This window comes from Trachypithecus francoisi, unplaced genomic scaffold, assembly GCF_009764315.1.
Source record: "Trachypithecus francoisi isolate TF-2019V2 unplaced genomic scaffold, Tfra_2.0 Lachesis_group8, whole genome shotgun sequence".
Taxonomy (NCBI): domain Eukaryota; kingdom Metazoa; phylum Chordata; class Mammalia; order Primates; family Cercopithecidae; genus Trachypithecus; species Trachypithecus francoisi.
The window spans coordinates 58,116,816-58,134,124 of record NW_022681473.1 but is presented as its reverse complement, the minus strand read 5'-3'; the positions used below and the strand labels follow the sequence as shown (position 1 = coordinate 58,134,124).

Below are 17,309 nucleotides of genomic sequence, written 5' to 3'. Positions count from 1 at the left end.
TCCATTTACATCCTTCTCATTATCCTGTTGAGGTGTATTGGCATTCCAGAAATAGAAAGCAAAATTGAACATTCTTAGGTAACTCTGGTATTTTAAGGCCGCTTGTTTCTTTCACCTGTCCAAATTCCCTGAGATAACTTTGTTAGTTCCTCTTCTTGGATATGAGATATTCTGAGGCCAGCGTAGCTCTCTTTCTCTGCCATGGCATCCAAAGGGACCAAGCACCACCGTCCTTATTCAGTTCAGACACTGATTCAGCTTGAGTCTGGAGCCTATTTAGTGAAAGACTAACCTCTGCCTAATGACCAAATAGCTACACCAGTACCCTCTTAGCCACTTTTATGAACTAGAAACTCACCCATGCTTTGGTTGCCCTGTAGGACACCTTCTCTCCACATGCCACAAGGTTCCAGTGCCAGCTTTGTGCTGCTATCCAAATAAACAAAATGTAGCATGGGATTCTGCTGGCCTTTATCACAATGATGAGGAAAGAAAGGAGTTGGAGCTGGATTAGGTGCAGAGAATAGCAGCTGATGAAACCCAGGTGATTTGGGATACTGGGGAAGGAATAGATCTCCTTATCTTAAAAGATAATAATACATATAAACCCAACAATGGATGCTGGGGAAAGCAATGATTGTCTCCCAAATCCCAAATGACAAAGTCAGGAAGCAACATGAGAACGTTTAAAGAAACAAAATGGGAAGACTGCTTATACAAAGATACCAATGGCTTAGGCATCACCCCCTCACTGGGGTATTTACTAAGTCTCTCTGGTTATGGGAGCTGAGACACTACCAGCTGCAGTGAGGTGCCTTGAACTTATGTCTCATCTCAGGTATGGTAGGGAGGTGTTGGTCACACCATCTAATGAGACATCAACTTACATTTTTTGACAAATGGATTCCATAAAATAGCTGGAGAGGTTATTACAAAGTTCAGTGAGGATGTTGCTGAGAGTTGCCTTCTAGAGACTTTGTGGTGAGAGCAACACTGACTGCACAGTAGCTGATACAAATCTGGATAAGGCTGATGATCCCTGGTGGGAACGACTCCTAGGACAGGTTCCTGTGGACAAAAATATGGAGTGGCAGGTGGTAGAGACCTTCTGGCCCTGAGATTACTGCCATTTCAGCATTCTCTAGAGAGTAAGGTTTTCTTTTCCATTGTTGGAAAATCCTAGATTTCCATAAGGAGAATGTGAAATTATTTATCAAGGAGGAAAACCAATAAACCTATAGGCTTCAGATTTCTCAGTTGTTTCTTCAGGCAAACAATAAATCTTCTGAGCATTGATCTAGGCCTTTGGATGGCCACGGGAGAGGGTAGGTCCTGTCAATGAAATTACAGGCTATTTCATAGTCTGCCATATTTTTAAGTTCCATTTTTAAAAGTGTTATTTGGGGCTGTGGTTTTTTTTTGTTTTTTTTTTTTTTTTTTTTTACAGAGACTGAACATAAAGATCTGAGATTTGCCATGGTTCCCTTTTTATAATATAGAATGTATATAATATAGTACATGTAATAATATGGATTAATGAAGGAATAATTAAATGAACAGGCCTGAGCCCACCATTTAGTTGAAGAATAGAACATTACCAGTACTTTTATTGACCTTCAAATTGTTCTCTATTACATTCCCTCTCAGTTCAGTCCTGCCAAGAGAAAACTACTATCTTTAATTTTACTTATATCATGATATTAAAAATACGTATGCATATAGATATGACAATATGGGTTTAGGTTTTGTCTATTTTGGCGTTTTATAGCTCTTCTTTGACTAGTTTTTTTCCATTGGTCAACATTGATTATGGCATTTAATAATAGAAATAAGTAGAGCAGCTGTGGCTTATGTATCTTCATTGCTATATAATATTCCACTGTATTAATATTAATATATGACAAATTAGCATTCTTGTATTGATGACGTTCAGGATGTTATTAGTTTTTCTGTGATCCTGAATAATATTGCAGAGATTTTTGTACGCATCTTTTGGTTCACATATGCAATCATTTCTCTAGGGTGTATCCCTGATAGAGGTAAAGTATACATGTGTTCAACTTTTCTAGATAATGACAAAGTCTTTTTCAGTCATTTTCACATATCACGAATTGATCCTTCCACTGTTGAATTGTGATAATCCCTAGTGTTCCACTTTCTCTCCAACTCTTGCAATTGCCACACTTATTACAATGTATGTGTGTGCATGTATGTAAAATTATGTATTATTGGTATTTCTTCAGTTGCCTGGTTTGACCATCTTTTGATATGTTTATTGGTCATTCATGTTTTCTTTCTTGTGAAAATTCTTGTTCAGCACTTACTCTAGTATTTTCCTTTCCTTGTTGATTCACATAGGCTCTTTAAGCAGTCGGGATGCAAATCCCTTGTTGGGTATGTGTTTTACAAACATCATCTCTCCATTTATGGCTGTCTTTGTATTCACTTTATGGTGTCTTTAATAAATAGAGGTTATGTTTAGTTTAATAAAATGTGTCCGTATTTTCCATTGTAAATTAGCGCATTTGTGTCTACTTGAGAAGTACTTACGTATCCTATGTCAGAAAGATATTTCTCCTATGCTTTCTATTAGAAGTGTTAAAGTTTTGTCTTCCTCAATTATGATTTTAATCCATCTAGAATGGAAATGTTTATATAGTATGATATAGGCATCATATATCAGTCAGCTTGGGCTGCCATAACAAAATACCATAAATTGGGCAGCTTAAACAATAGATATTTATTTCTTAGAGTTCTGCAGCCTGGGATATCCAAGACCAAGTTTCAGCAGATTCCATTCCTGGTGAGGCTCTCTTCCTGGAGCACCTTCTCGCTGTGCCCTCATGTAATGGAGACAGGAAGACAGCTCTGGTTCTAGTCTCTTTTCCTCTTCTTATAAGGACACTAATCCTACGATGGGGGCCCCACCCTCATGACCTCATGTAAACCTAATTACCTCCCAAAGGCTTCATTTCCAAATACTGTTACAATCACACTGGGGATTAGAGCTTCAACACATAAACTGGGAGGGACAAAAACATTCAGTCCATAACATATCCATATTTATTTTTTTATATGGGTAAAAAATTTTCTGGCGTATTTTCCCAATAATATGCACTGTATGCTCTGTCCTATATAGATTTCTGTATATGCAGAACTTGTTTCTGGATTCTCTTTTCTATCCACTGTGATGTTTAACTATCTCTATGAATAGCACAATTTGCAAATTACTATTGTTCTATGATAAGCTTTAACATCTGGAAGGGCAAATCATCCAGCCTGCTTCATTTTTAGTTTAGCCCTGGCTGGTACTTGACTTTTCTCACACATTTTAGAATCACATTGCCAAGTTAAACGCTCTTTTTGGTATTTGGATTTATATGAGGTCTATTGATTAATTTATGAAAATTTTGTATCTTTTGTGATATTGAGTCTTTCTACACATGACCATGGTATATCTCTCCATTTACTTATTCATCTACATATTTCTTCTTTAAAGTTTTTTATTCAAAGCTTATAATTTTCTACATTAAGATCTTGCATGAATCTTTTTAGATTTACTGCTAGGTATATTACTTTTTGTTCTTTTAAATGGTATCTTTTCTAAAATTTCATTTTCTTTTTTTTTTTTTTGAGACGGAGTCTCGCTGTGTCTCCCAGACTGGAGTGCAGTGGCGCGATCTCGGCTCACTGCAAGCTCCACCTCCCGGGTTCACGCCATTCTCCTGCCTCAGCCTCCCGAGTAGCTGGGACTACAGGCGCCTGCCACCATGCCCGGCTAATTTTTTGTGTTTTTAGTAGAGACGGGGTTTCACCGTGTTAGCCAGGATGGTCTCGATCTCCTGACCTCGTGATCCACCCTCCTCAGCCTCCCAAAGTGCTGGGATTACAGGTGTGAACCACCACGCCCGGTCTAAAATTTCATTTTCTAACTGTTGCTAGTGTATAGTTAAAATTATTTATATTAATTTATCTTCTATTTGGCAGTCTTGTAGAGCTCATTAATGCCTTTTTTTTTTTTTTTTTGAGATAGCATTTTGCTCTTGTTGCCCAGGCTGGATGGCGCAATGGCGCAATTGAGGCTCACTGCAACCTCTGCCTCCAGGGTTCAAGTGATTCTCCTGCCTCAGCCTCCTGAGTAGCTGGAATTACAGGCACCCACTACCGTGTCTGGCTAAGTTTTGTATTTTTAGTGGAGACGATGTTTCACCATGTTGGCCAGGCTGGTCTCAAGCTCCAACCTCAGTAGATCTGCCGGCCTTGGCTTCCCGAAGTGCTGGGATTACAGGCATGAGCCACTGTGCCCAGCCTAGAACTCATTAATTCTTATAATTTGATTGTAGACTCTCCTGAATTTTCTTTGTAGATAATCAGTCATCTGTGAATTATGATAGTTTTCTTTGTTTCTTTCTAATCTGTATACCTTTTTTCCTTTTTTGTTGTTACTTAATGCACACACTAGGATTTCCAGTACAATGCTAAATAATAATTATGATAGTAGATATCTTTGACTTGTTTCTTATTTTAATAAAGTGTCTTTAAATTTCCATAGAGTATGATTTTAGATATATATATAGATAGATATAGATATGTATCTATTTTTTTTTTAATGGAGTTTCGCTCTTGTTGCCTAGGCTGGAGTACAATGGCGTGATCTCGACTCACCTTAACCTCTGCCTCCTGGGATGAAGCAATTCTCCTGCCTCAGCATCCCAAGTAGCTGGAATTAGTAGGCATGCACCACCACACCCGGCTAATTTTGTATTTTTAGTAGAGGTGGGGTTTCTCCATGTTGGTCAGACTGGTCTCTAACTCCTGACCTTGGGTGATCTGCCCACCTCGGCCTCCCAAAGTGATGGGATTACAGTCATGAGCCACCATGCCCGGCCTTAGCTATATATATTTTGTGAATATGTTCACCATATTAAGAATGTTTTACTCTCTTCAGAGTTGAGTAAGCCTTTTTATTACACATAATTGTTTTATCATATGCTGTAATCTAGTGAGGCTTTTTACCCCTTTAATCTGCTATTTTGGTCAATTATGTTGATTGATTTTCTAATTTTGAGCCAATCATATATTCCTAGAGTGATCCACACTGATCTTGATATAGTACATTTTCTTTACACTGCTGAGTTCAGTTTGCTAATATTTCATTTAGCATTTTATTGCTTCTGTGCTCATGAGTGATGTGTGTAATTTACTGTCTTGTACTGTCCTTGCCTGGCTTGGAATCGAGGTAATTCTTGCTTTATAAAGTTAGTTTGGGGCATTATTTTGGGTGCCTGCCATTTGTTTCTGCTGGGTGTCCCTGAAGGCTTTGGATTTTTGTATATCTTTCTTCAAACTGGAAGAACACCCCTAGTTTCTGACTTCTGCTTAGGTTCAGACAACAAGAAAGGGAGAAGAGTCGAGTCAGGATATTCATTTCCCTATTTCTTTTTTTCTTTTTTGAGACAGAGTCTTGCTTTGTTGTTCAGGCCTATTTCTTGAGGTATCTGTAGGCTGGCAATAACTTTCAACTGAAAGCCACAGCTCCTGAATATGCCTTTATTTTGCCTTTATTCTTAAAAGATTGTCTGTGAATAACAATTTGGGAGCACAAAACTGAGTTATTTTGATTTTGGCATTATAAAACTATCATTTCATTGTCTTCTGACTTCCAATTGTTTTTGAGAAGTCAACATTTAGTCTAATATTTATTCCTCTGTATAGGAATAAAACTATAATTACTACAGACCCCATAAAACTAGCTCAGTAGTAATTTAGGTACGAATATTTAAAATGCATAACAATGCGAGTTGTCAGTATTAGGTCAAATGCAGCTAGAAAGAGTAGTTTTCTTATGGTAGTGCAAGTTTGTATTAATGGTTAGAAACTGGCTGAGGGGACTTTTGTTTCTTTTTTACATAGAGCAAGTCTAAGACAGGCATGATATTGGGGACAATATCCACTTAGTAAGCATGGCAGAAGTTCTGTGTTGTTTATCCTTTAATGATGTGACTCTCAGGCTCTGCAGTCTTCTGAATGCCAGAAGCTAAGCCACCAGAGATTCACAGTTACCTCCATTCAAGCTCCAGCTCCAGAGTTTACTTAACTCTATGGATTCATGCTTTCTTGTTGTTTCTGTCCACTGAAAAATTCTCTTTCTGGTCCGTCAGCTCCACTACACATTAAGAATAATTTTTTAATCTAGTATTTTTACCTGAAAGAGTTTCTGTGAGTATTCACACCTATTGCAAGAAACACTGCTATATTGATCAAAGCTTATTTTTAAAAAGCTGTTTTACTTATACTAACTGAATAGTAATCTGTGTATATTTGTCTTTTAATTGAGTAGAACTTTAGAGGTCTTTCATTCTAGCAGATAATGCTGAGATGAATGGCCATTAGGAGAGTCAGCTGAGGTTACACAGCTGAATAATAGCCAAATCAAAATTAAGACTAAGATTTTTTAAATAACCAATTCAGTCTGTGCAGGAAAAGGTGGCTCACAATGATCATATACACTGGTTTACTTCTCCTTCCCCTCTTTACCTGGCTAACTCCCACTAAGCTCTTAAATCCCAGCTTATGTGCCATTTCCTCGGAGAAGTCTTTTTCTGAGCCCTGGACTAGCGTAGGTTTTTCTGGCATTTGTTTCCATGACACTCTGTATTTCTATCATTACTTGTGCTTCTTTTGTGTATTTGTTCAATTTTCTTTCTATATGTGCAAAAACCAAATTTGGTTTACTTCCTACTGGGTGCTCAACCTCTAGAATGGCGCCTGAAAGTTAGATATTTAATAAGCACTTGCTGCATAAAGTGAAACTCCTTATGAGGGACTAATTTGTTTAAGCTCTAGGGGCTGATTTAGTTGGAGGCTGTTATGCAGAGCTGAACTCATAAACTAATCTTTTTTAAAAAATTATTTGTTTCTCCAAGGAGAGTGTAAGTTTTATAAATGTTAGCACTCAAATAAAAATTAATCCTCATGCTTTCCTATGAAGTAACAAAATGGCAATTATGGAGTGTAAAAATGATGGTGTAATTCAACCTCTCAACTACTGAAGCCAGATCAATCAATAATAGTACAATACATCTTTGTGAGGATTTTATCAGTCAGCAAGAGAGAAGACAGCATCTAGGGGGAAGGTCAAAATATCGGAGAGTGTAAGTCTAGTGTTCTGGGTTAATGTTGTCTGTCAGGACGATCCTCTTAGCATTTTTAGTATACCCCACTTATTAGGGGCTTTCTGAAAAAGCAGGCATTAAGCACATCTCAGGAATCTCTTTCTTGGTTTAGAAACTGGTTCGGAGACTTTCTCTGGGACCTATGACCACCTCAGTTAGACTCTGATTTGGAGAAGATGCCACAGTTTTCATGTAATGACAGTAGAAGTCATGAATTTCCCTCTATGCCAATATAGATTCCAGTTCAGAAAAGGCAAGGACACAGTTTACAACAGCATAGACTTTCTGGTAATGTTGAGAACCTAAAAATCTTATTTCAGCAAGATTTGTTATTTTGTAGTCACTAATTTGGAGACTTCCCTGTTCTGTCTCCCAAAAGCCTGGGGCCTTTTGCAGACCTGATGGAGATGGACACCCGGAACCACCCAGGAAGGGGGGATATAAGTATTCAGGGAAGTCCAGAGTGCTTGTTCTTCATAGTTCAATACAAATGGGGCAGGCGGGCTCTGTGATTGAAGATATTTATTAGTTTGAATCCCTTTTCGTTTCATTGTACCATAAGTCATAAGTGATTATTATATTGATGCAACACAAGTGAGCCCCAAAACTGGGGCTTAGCCCGGGAGAGTTCTTGGCTTCACCCAGGAAATAATTCAAGAGCAAGTCAGTAATGTTAGACAGCGGTCTTTAATGAACAGTACTGCTCCATGCAGAGAAGGGGTAACTCGTAGGCAGTGTGCCCACAGCCAGCAATGTATGAGCTGTTGGCAACTGCATATATACCCACTTATATCCACTTTAAATTACATACAAATTAAAGGGCGGGTTTTAGGACTTGCTAAGAAAGGGGCAGTAACTTCTCTGAGTCATTGCCATGGAAAGGTAGTAACTTCTGGGCTGTTGTCACGGCATTTGTAAACTGTCATCATGCTGGTAGGAGTGTATTATGCAAATGAGCAATGAGGGCAGCTAGGGATCACTTTCTTTGCTATCTGCTGGCTCTTGCTGGTTCCTTCACTTCATCCCAGTAGGACTGGGAAATGAGTTCTGCTCGTGTCCTCCCTCCGTATGATGTTAAGGTTGTGTTACATTCAGTGGTGTCCTGGTGGATGCTTAACAACTGGTTGTGGGGCAGGGATGGGGGAAGGGAGGGGACCTGATTTTAGCATTTGCTGATTCCTGGGTTGTAAATACTCCCAGAAGGGCTGATTTCAAGTTGCCAGTGTGACATCACTGAAAGCAGAGTTGGCAAGAGATGCTCACCCACAATTGCCTCCCCAAGCTGTTGCCAGCTTATAGGAGCCAGCTCCAGGACACCACTACACGTAGTGCTAAAAATGCAAAAAGGACCGGCTGCTTAACTGATCCTAAGGGACAAGCAACTTGAAAAATGCCACAGAAAGCCATGATTTCCAGCTGCCAACAGGGAAGCCAGGTTCCTTCTAGAATGTGGGTGAAGTCTGGATATCACTGGAGTCTACTGAGCTGTATCTTTATGAGAGTCCACTGAATCTCACCCTATCATTTTTCCCACTCGTGATCCTTCAGACATGTTATCCCCTTGATGTCTAGATTATTCAGAGGCAGTGAAAACTGGCGGCGCTGTAGAACAGCACAACTGAAGGAAGGGATTGATGAAGCTACAGGTCTCTGACAAAGAGACTTTAATAGCTTTTATTCTAGTGAGGGTGCCAGGACAAATCGTTTGTTTTTTTTAATAAAATATATAACCATCAACATATGAACCACCAATATATTAGCCAATACATAAACATCAGTCAATCCAGAATTTAGCTGAAGAAAGAGAACATTATCAGTCTCTTTGAAGTTTCCTATGTGCCCCTCCTCCATTCCAAAATCCCCCTAAGAGATTATCTGTATACTGAATTTTATATCTATAATTGCCTGTTTTTAAAGATCATTTTACCACTTAAGAATAGGTTATTCAGTTTTGCCCATTGTTGAAATTTATGTGAAAGATATTATATTGTGTCTGTTCTTCTGCAAACTGTTATGTTCAACATTATGTGTATTAAAATAATTTATGTTCATGGACATAACTGTAGTTCTTTTTTGTTGTTTTGCAGCATGATTTTAGCATTCCATTATATGGTCTACAACAGTTTATCTTTCTTCTGTCAATGGTTATTTGAATTAATTTTAAGTTTTTTCTATTTCAGAAAATGCTGCTACTAGTATTTCTTGTACATGTCTTGTGATAAATACATGCAAGAATTTCTCTAAGGTATATACCTAGGAATGGAGTTGCTAGGTTTAAGAAAATTGTATCTCTAAGAAGTTTGACCAACTTATGATCCCACTAGCAGTATTTGAGACCATCTTAGACTATGTTCTCTCCAACACTTGGACTTGCTATACACTATAATTCTAATAATTTGACCACAGATTTCTTCTGAGTTTTGTACATTGACAATTATGCTATGCATGAATAAGGACAATTTTGTTTCTTCTTTCTTTTGTAATTATCTTGCTTTCTCTCCCTACCTCATCTTTTTTGTTTGTTTTACTACATTTATTACAATCACCAATACAAATGCCAGTAGAGTAAAACCTTGGCTTGTTTCTGTTCTTCAAAAAAATGCTTTGATTATTTATCACTAAGTAGGACATTGGCTATAGACTTTTTGAAAACCTAAATGGACATCGAATTTTATCAGTTGATTTTCTGTATCTGTTGAGAGAATCATGTGTTTTGTTCCTTTTACATTTTAAGGTAATAAATTATATTGCTATATTTTATACTTTTTATAAAAACATGTATTTCTGAGATAAATCCAACTTGTTCACAATGTGTTGCTTTTTTATGTACATGGATATACATGAATGTGTGTGTGTATGCGTGTGTGTGTTCAGCTATTTGGTTGGCTAATATTTTAAAAATTTTGTGTCTAAACTCGTGAGTGAGATCAAACTGATTTTCTTTTCTCTCTTCATCTGCATTTTATCATTAAAGGTGTACAAGCCTTAAAAATGAGTTATGGCACAGGGTGTGGTGGCTCACGCCTGTAATCCCGGCACTTTGGGAGGCCGAGGCGGGGGGATCACGAGATCAGGAGATCGAGACCATCCTGGCTAACACGGTGAAACCCTGTCTCTACTAAAAATGCAAAAAATTAGCTAGGCCTGGCGAGCGCCTGTAGTCCCAGCTACTTGGGAGGCTGAGGCAGGAGAATGGCGTGAACCCGGGAGGCGGAGCTTGCAGTGAGCCCAGACCGCGCCACTGCACTGCAGCCTGGGCGACAGAGTGAGACTCCGTCTCAAAAAAAAAAAATGAGTTATGGCATATTATCTCTTTTCCTAGTCTCTTAAAGATTTTGTGTATGATTGAAATCTTTCCTGTCAATGTTTAGTATAACTTTCTAGTATAACTTTCTGGGTCAGATGTTTAGGGGAAATTAATTCAATTTACTTGATGATTATAACACCAAATTATTTTTTATTTCTTTGAGAATTGATTTTGGTGATTTAGATTTTTCTAGAAATTTGCTTATTTCATCTATGCTTTAAATGTATTGTCTTAAAGTTCTTCATAATTTTTTCTTAACTTCTTATTTCTGCCTTATTTCTGGTTATGTCCTTATTCTCATTTCTAATATAGATTATTTATTCCTGTTCACTTTCTCATTAATCAGTGTCGCTGGAGTTTATCAGTCTTATTATCCTTTTCAAAGAACCAACTTTTAATTCTATTAATTCTATTTAATTTTTGTTTTCCATTATTTTTCCTGTATGATTTTCTTTCTTTTTTCTTTAGTTTATTCAGTTGATATTTTTTATAATTACTTGTATCTTTAGGTTAGTAATTTGCAGTCTTTTAATTTTTTTTTTAAATATGCGTTTAAGACTATAAATTTCCCTTGAAGTACTGCTTTAGCTTTATGTTTGCAAATTTTGATATTTAGTGTTTTCATTTTTTTAAGCATCTTCTAATATCAAGTATGATTTTTTCTTTGGTTTATATGTTGTTTAAAGGTGTGTTTTTAAAATTTCATACTGCATAGTTTTTTTAAGCATTATTTCTGTAACAATTAAAATGTGAATAGATAATATGGAGTATATTTTACAGATTATTTGATATCTGTTCAAATTTGCTTTATGTTCTCTTACACATCAGTTTTTATAAATGTGCTATGTTTTCTTGAAAAGATTATGTCTCACTCACATCTACATCTTGAATAATATTTGTCATCAGTCTAATATATCAGTTATTGATAAAATGTGTTTTTCATTTCCTACTATGCTGGTAGATTTTCAATTTCATCTTGTAGTTCTATCAAAATTTCTGCTTAATGTGTATACATAAAAAATTAGTACTTTTTATATATGTCTGGTCTTTTCAACATTTTATTATTATTTAGTGTCTCTATGTAGAGAAATGCTTTTTAGGCCTTCAAGTGTTCTTTGGCATTTATAAAGTTTAAAAATTTTTCTTTTAGTTTTGTCTCGTATATTTCTATTTTTTTACTTACAAATTTCCTACATCGTTATATTTTAAGTATAAATGTTGTAAGCAAAGTATAGTTGGATTTTTTTAATCCGTTCTGAAAATCATTGACTTTTAACTAGTGAGATTAGTCTATTTATGTCATTGTGATTATAAATACATGTGGGTTTATTTCTACCATTTTACATTGTGTTTGTTTTAATTCTAATTTTTAAATAATTTTTCTTCTTTTAAATGGTTTTGTCCCCATTTTACTTTCTCCCTTCTACCAACTTATAAGATACAACCTCTGTTTCTACTTGTTTAGTACTTTCCTAGAAATTACAATATGCATGGCTAATTTAATAAAAACTTAATCAGTGTATTAAACCTCCATCAAAACTGTACTTTTACTTTGGGATATTTGACTCCGATTACCCCCATTCCAGATGACATAACTATTATTTTCTGATATTTTACTCCTATCTTGCCGTGGTTTTCTGCACTCAGCAATTTGATATTATAATTAATGTTTTATAAAGTCAATGATTGTTTAAATTTACCACATATTTACCACTTCTCTTTGTTTACTATTTCTTCAGACTTTCCTTCTAGATTTTTTTTTATGTTTAGTACATTTTTGAGAAATTCTTTCAGTTAAAGATCTATTGATGTTAGCCCTCTCAGTTTTTACTTGTTTGGAAATATTACCATTTCACATTAATAACTGAAAAAAACATAAGTATACAAATCTTGTGTGGATAATTTTTTTTCTCAGTACCTATTCTTTTGGAGTCTTGCCTCCAAACTCCTGGTTTTGAGAAATAAGTCGCTATTTGTAACACTCTTTTCTCTTCTCTGTGCCATACTTAAAGACTTCTCTGTCTGAAATTTGATTATAGAATGAATGGTGTCGAATTTTTAAAAAGTATTGTTTATCTTGTTTAGGATTCATAGGTTGTCAGGATTTTGATGTGGGTGTCTCATCAATTCTGAAAATTCACAGCCGTGATCTCTTTGCATATTGTCTCTCCTTGATGCTTTCGATCTTTTCTTCCTGGAAATATCTTTAGGTATTTTAGACCTATTCACTCTATCTTCCATGTTTGTTTGTTTATTATTTTTCCTATTGATAGTGCAGCTTGGTAATTTCTTTACATCTGTTTTTGAGTACAGTAATTCTTTCTTTAGCAGTTTCCAATTAGTTACTTAATAATTTCATTGAATTTCTCATTTAAATTGATGTAATTTTCATTCCTAGAAGCTTTGACTTTTAAAACTTTGTTCATTTGTGTAATTATTTGATCCATTTTTATACTTTTGACAACTTTTCAGTTCTTTAAACTTATCCGCTCATATAGTATTTTCAGTCAGATAATTATAAAATATATGACTCGACATCACTTCTGCGTTTGAGACAAAAGGAAAGTGACAAGGAAAGAAAGCAGTGGTAAGTACCTCTAAGGACTCTTTTTCGTCTTGAAAGAGAAAACTGTCCTAAAAGTCATCCCAATGTCTCCACTTGTTTCTTAGTGGACAAAGCTCTGTTACAAAACAAACTTCACACTCAAGAAAAGTAATGAAAGCATATTTTTAGCTTTTTCAGCCTGTATTCTGGAAAGTGGGCAGATGAAGGGGTTAGAAATGTAATTTAAGTTGGCTCTGGCATTTGCCCCCGTACCACAGAAGGAGAGGCTCAGGAACATTCTATTGAATCTGAGTCTGAACTGCAGCATCTCATTTAGTCACACTGGGTCCACAAAAGGACCCATGAAAGAAAGAAAGCTGAGAAAGCATGCTGGCTCTGTTGGGATTCCTGTGAACATGTGTGGAGGTGAATCCACAGCCCAAAGAAGGTAACAGGGGATAGTGGTATTTTTCTCTATAAAATCTATCCTTGTTTTCCTTATTTTGGATGGAATTTGAAAAAGAGTAAATTTATAAAAGAAATTAAAACATACTTATTTAAAAAAAAAAAAAAAAAAAAACTCTCCCTGAACCTATATGTGAATGTTCATAGCAGCTTTACTCATAATTGACAAAAACTGGAAACAACCTAAATGTCCTCCAATGGGTAAAAGAATAAACTATTACATACATACAACAGAATGCTACTCAGCAATGAAAGGAACACTCAGTGTGTGCATAATATACACATAGTAACATGTATGGATATCAGGTGTGTAATGCTAAGTAAAAAAAGCAAGACTGAAAAATCTGTATACTGCATTATTCTCTTTATATGATACTATGAAAAAGGCAAAACCATAGGGATGGAGAACAAATCAACATTTTCCAGGGCTTGGGGATAGGGAGATGGGTTGATGACAAAGGGGCAGTGTGAGGGGATTGAGGGGTTGGAAGAGGTGGAACTGCAAATCAAAAATAAATGAAAATTTAAAAATCACTTTTTTGAGGAGGAAAATAAAGACTTAATTAAATGAGAAAAATCTAATGAAAAGAGTGATGGTAGAGTTTGAAGATACAGGAATATATAAAATATTTCTATCTATCTAGGAAGATATAGAATAGATAGGAATAATCAATAGAGAAAGTTCTCTGAGAAGTTAGCCAACAGGATCTAAACTATAGGTATAGAGGTTCACTTTAGATAAACAAGGGGACAATATTTTCTTTTGAGATGGAATTTCCCTCTTGTAGCCCAGGCTGGAGTGTAGTGGTGTAACCTTGGCTCACTGCAACCTTCGCCTCCCGGGTTCAAGCAATTCTCTGCCTCAGCCTCCCGAGTAGCTGGGAATACAGGTGCCCACCACTATACCTGGCTAATTTTTGTATTTTTAGTAGAGACGGGGTTTCACCATGTTGGCCAGGCTGGTTTTGAACTCCTGACCTCAAGTGATACAGGTGCCCACCACCACGCCCGGCTAATTTTTGCATTTTTAGTAGAGATTGGGATTTCATCATGTTGGCCAGCCCGGTCTCGAACTCCTGACCTCAAGTGATCCACTCTCCTCAGCCTCTCAAAGTACTGGGATTACAAAGGTGTGAGCCACAGCGCCCAGCTGGGGGACAATATTTTCTTTGTTATAGGAATTAATAGGGAAAAGATGAGAGCAAATTTAGTTAAGTTTGTAGATTTGGAGAAGTGTAAAGATAAAAAAATGTGCAAAAGGTATAGCAGGGATTTTTTTATATTGAGGACCAATACCAATCAACTGGTGGTAGCTGACTAATGTGTTGTGTTAAGAAGGATTTACAAGCAATATCAAGGTTCAACACATGAGAAGACTAGGATCTAGTGGCAGTGTCTGCCACAAGTTTTAAACAACCAATTACCTTCTATTATTTCAGCTAATTCTAATTGTATGTATTGTAAGAAATCACACACACATTCTCTACCTATAATAACCTTACTTTTCCACTTCTCTTTGGTTAACTAAATGCTATTCACAAGCCCAGGAGTTTGAGACTAGCCTGGGCAATATGGTGAAACCCCATTTCTACGAAATATATGTATTATTATATATATTATATATTTTATATATATAAAATAATAATACAAAAATTAGCCAGACATGGTGGCGGGTGCCTATAGTCCCACCTCCTTGGAGGGCTGAGGTGGGAGCATCACCTAAGCCCAGGGAGGTCAAGGCTGCAGGGAACTATGATTGTGCCACTGCACTCCAGCCTAGGGGACAGAGTGAGACCCTGTCTGAAAGAAAAAGCTATTTACATTAGAAGTCCTTATTAAGCAACCCCTCTATATATGCAACCAGAATAGATTAGATGCTTCTTGTGTGCTCTTTGAGCATCCTATGTGTCCCTCTTCACCACAATTATCACATTAGATTGTAAGTATGTATCTCTGCCTACCACCCTAGAATAGTTGCTCCTTTAAGAGAAGGTCTGTAACTATATTCTCAGTATTTAACATAAGAGGTGGATAGTAAAATTCTTTTTGAGTGAACACGTGAATGAATGAAGTGAAAATGGCTCCAACATGGCATGTGAATCTTAATTTGGAATTCCTGGAAGCAGAAACTGAGAGGGATTCTCGTGCAAGTGGTTTAGTGAAGGACTGCTCTCAAGTGAAACCCATAAGGAAGAAGGGGCGGCAGGTGGGTGAGGGGAACGAGTGAGGTAAAGGTGTATCAGCTAAAGCCTTTCCTGAGCCTGATCCCACAAGGAGCCCTGGAGCATGAAGAGCACCCACTGAGGTATCCCACCCTGAGACAAGGGGGCCACCATTTTACCCTGTGCTAGTCTTTCATGGGCTATAGGCCACCTCTGGGATAGGGTAAAACTTGCCTGTCATTTTCAAGATGGTTTCCATCAGCCGAGGAGAATTTTCCCAAGAAATGTAGAGCCATAAACTGTTTGCAGCCAACACTCATAGCAGCTAAGGAATGGGTGCACTGGCTTGGTCAAATGGGGTGTAGGCAGGGAACAATAGGGTCTACTGCAGTGTGACAGGACAACGGGAAAGGGGTTATGGGAATGTAGGTGGGACCCTGACTCCCATGACCTCTGAGATATAGGAAAAGGAAGGAGAAAGAGAAAAGGAATCCTCTTCCCGTCACCTCCCACCTCACATACTCCTTTCCTAGGCGAGAGCTGGCTTGCTACCTTGGCATTGTGGCTACCAAAGACAGGTGTCTGCACAGCAGGCTGGATGCTCCTGAGAGGGAGGCTTGCTTTGCAGAGAGCTGAGGTGGACTCTTGCTGCATCCTCTTCACACAGTTAAATTATTCCATGGCTGAATACATGGCAAGGGCTGAGCTACATGAAAAAACAAATCTACAAACCTGGAACAGCTGTAAAAGAACTTAATAGAGTTGTCAAGGACAGCAATTTCATCTCTGAAGAAAGGTGAGACCAGTAAGGGAGAACATTCCCCTGGGACTACATTTAATGGTCTTCTACCTGTGGAAGCATTACTACCCAAAATAGCCAATTTCCTGACAGAAAGCCTTGTCCCATGGATTGGCATTTGCTTGCTTGGAAAATGGGTTTTCAACCTTTCGAGAATCAAAGCAGTCTGTGGTATTTACAATACAGCCTTACTGTCCAGTAGCTAAGTGTAGTCTAATTCTGACAGATGGCTCTCCAGGGAAATTTTCCTTCAGATTGGATTATGCTTCCAGGCTGAAATGCACTAATTACGGGGAGTCTAAATAAACATAGTGGGGGAGTGAGAGGGAGGGGAAGGTAGGCTGTTTCTTAGGAAGCTGTTTTGGAAAGTGGCCATATTTGCAATCTTTATCTTTCCAGCTCCACGCACTCAGCTATGTGGAGAATCTAGGCCACTGCTTTGCTAAAGACATGGTAGTGCTGGATCAAGGGTCAGTCTGCCTTCATCAAGGAGCTTTGACTTCGTTTTCTATAAGGCCCTGGCTCTCTAACCTGGTTTTCTCCTGTGTTACCTGTCTTGGAATGTAACTTTCAGAATAAATATATCTTTAAAATGAGCATGACTGACTTTAAAAACCAAACGGATCTATGAATTTGGCTCTGTTAAACATTGCTAACCTTCTTTTATAAAAAGTCTAATACTTTGGTTTTGAAGTCTTTAATATGTAAAGATACTCCTCTATTACACATTTCTTAATGCTTACCAGTTTGAGACCTAAATAGCTGTAGGACAAGTACATCTGGCTATCAGATATGGAAGGATGAATTTTGCATGAGTGGACTGAGAAAAATCCAATTTGGAAGTCAGAAAGTGAGT

General features: G+C 37.3%; 1 protein-coding gene across 2 annotated transcripts in view; it reads left to right on the top strand.

Annotated features, from left to right (window-relative positions):
- Positions 1-17,309, top strand: part of SYT9 (synaptotagmin 9) — a 213,703-nt gene that overhangs the window by 74,654 nt on the left and 121,740 nt on the right. The gene's annotated exons all lie outside the window — the stretch shown is intronic.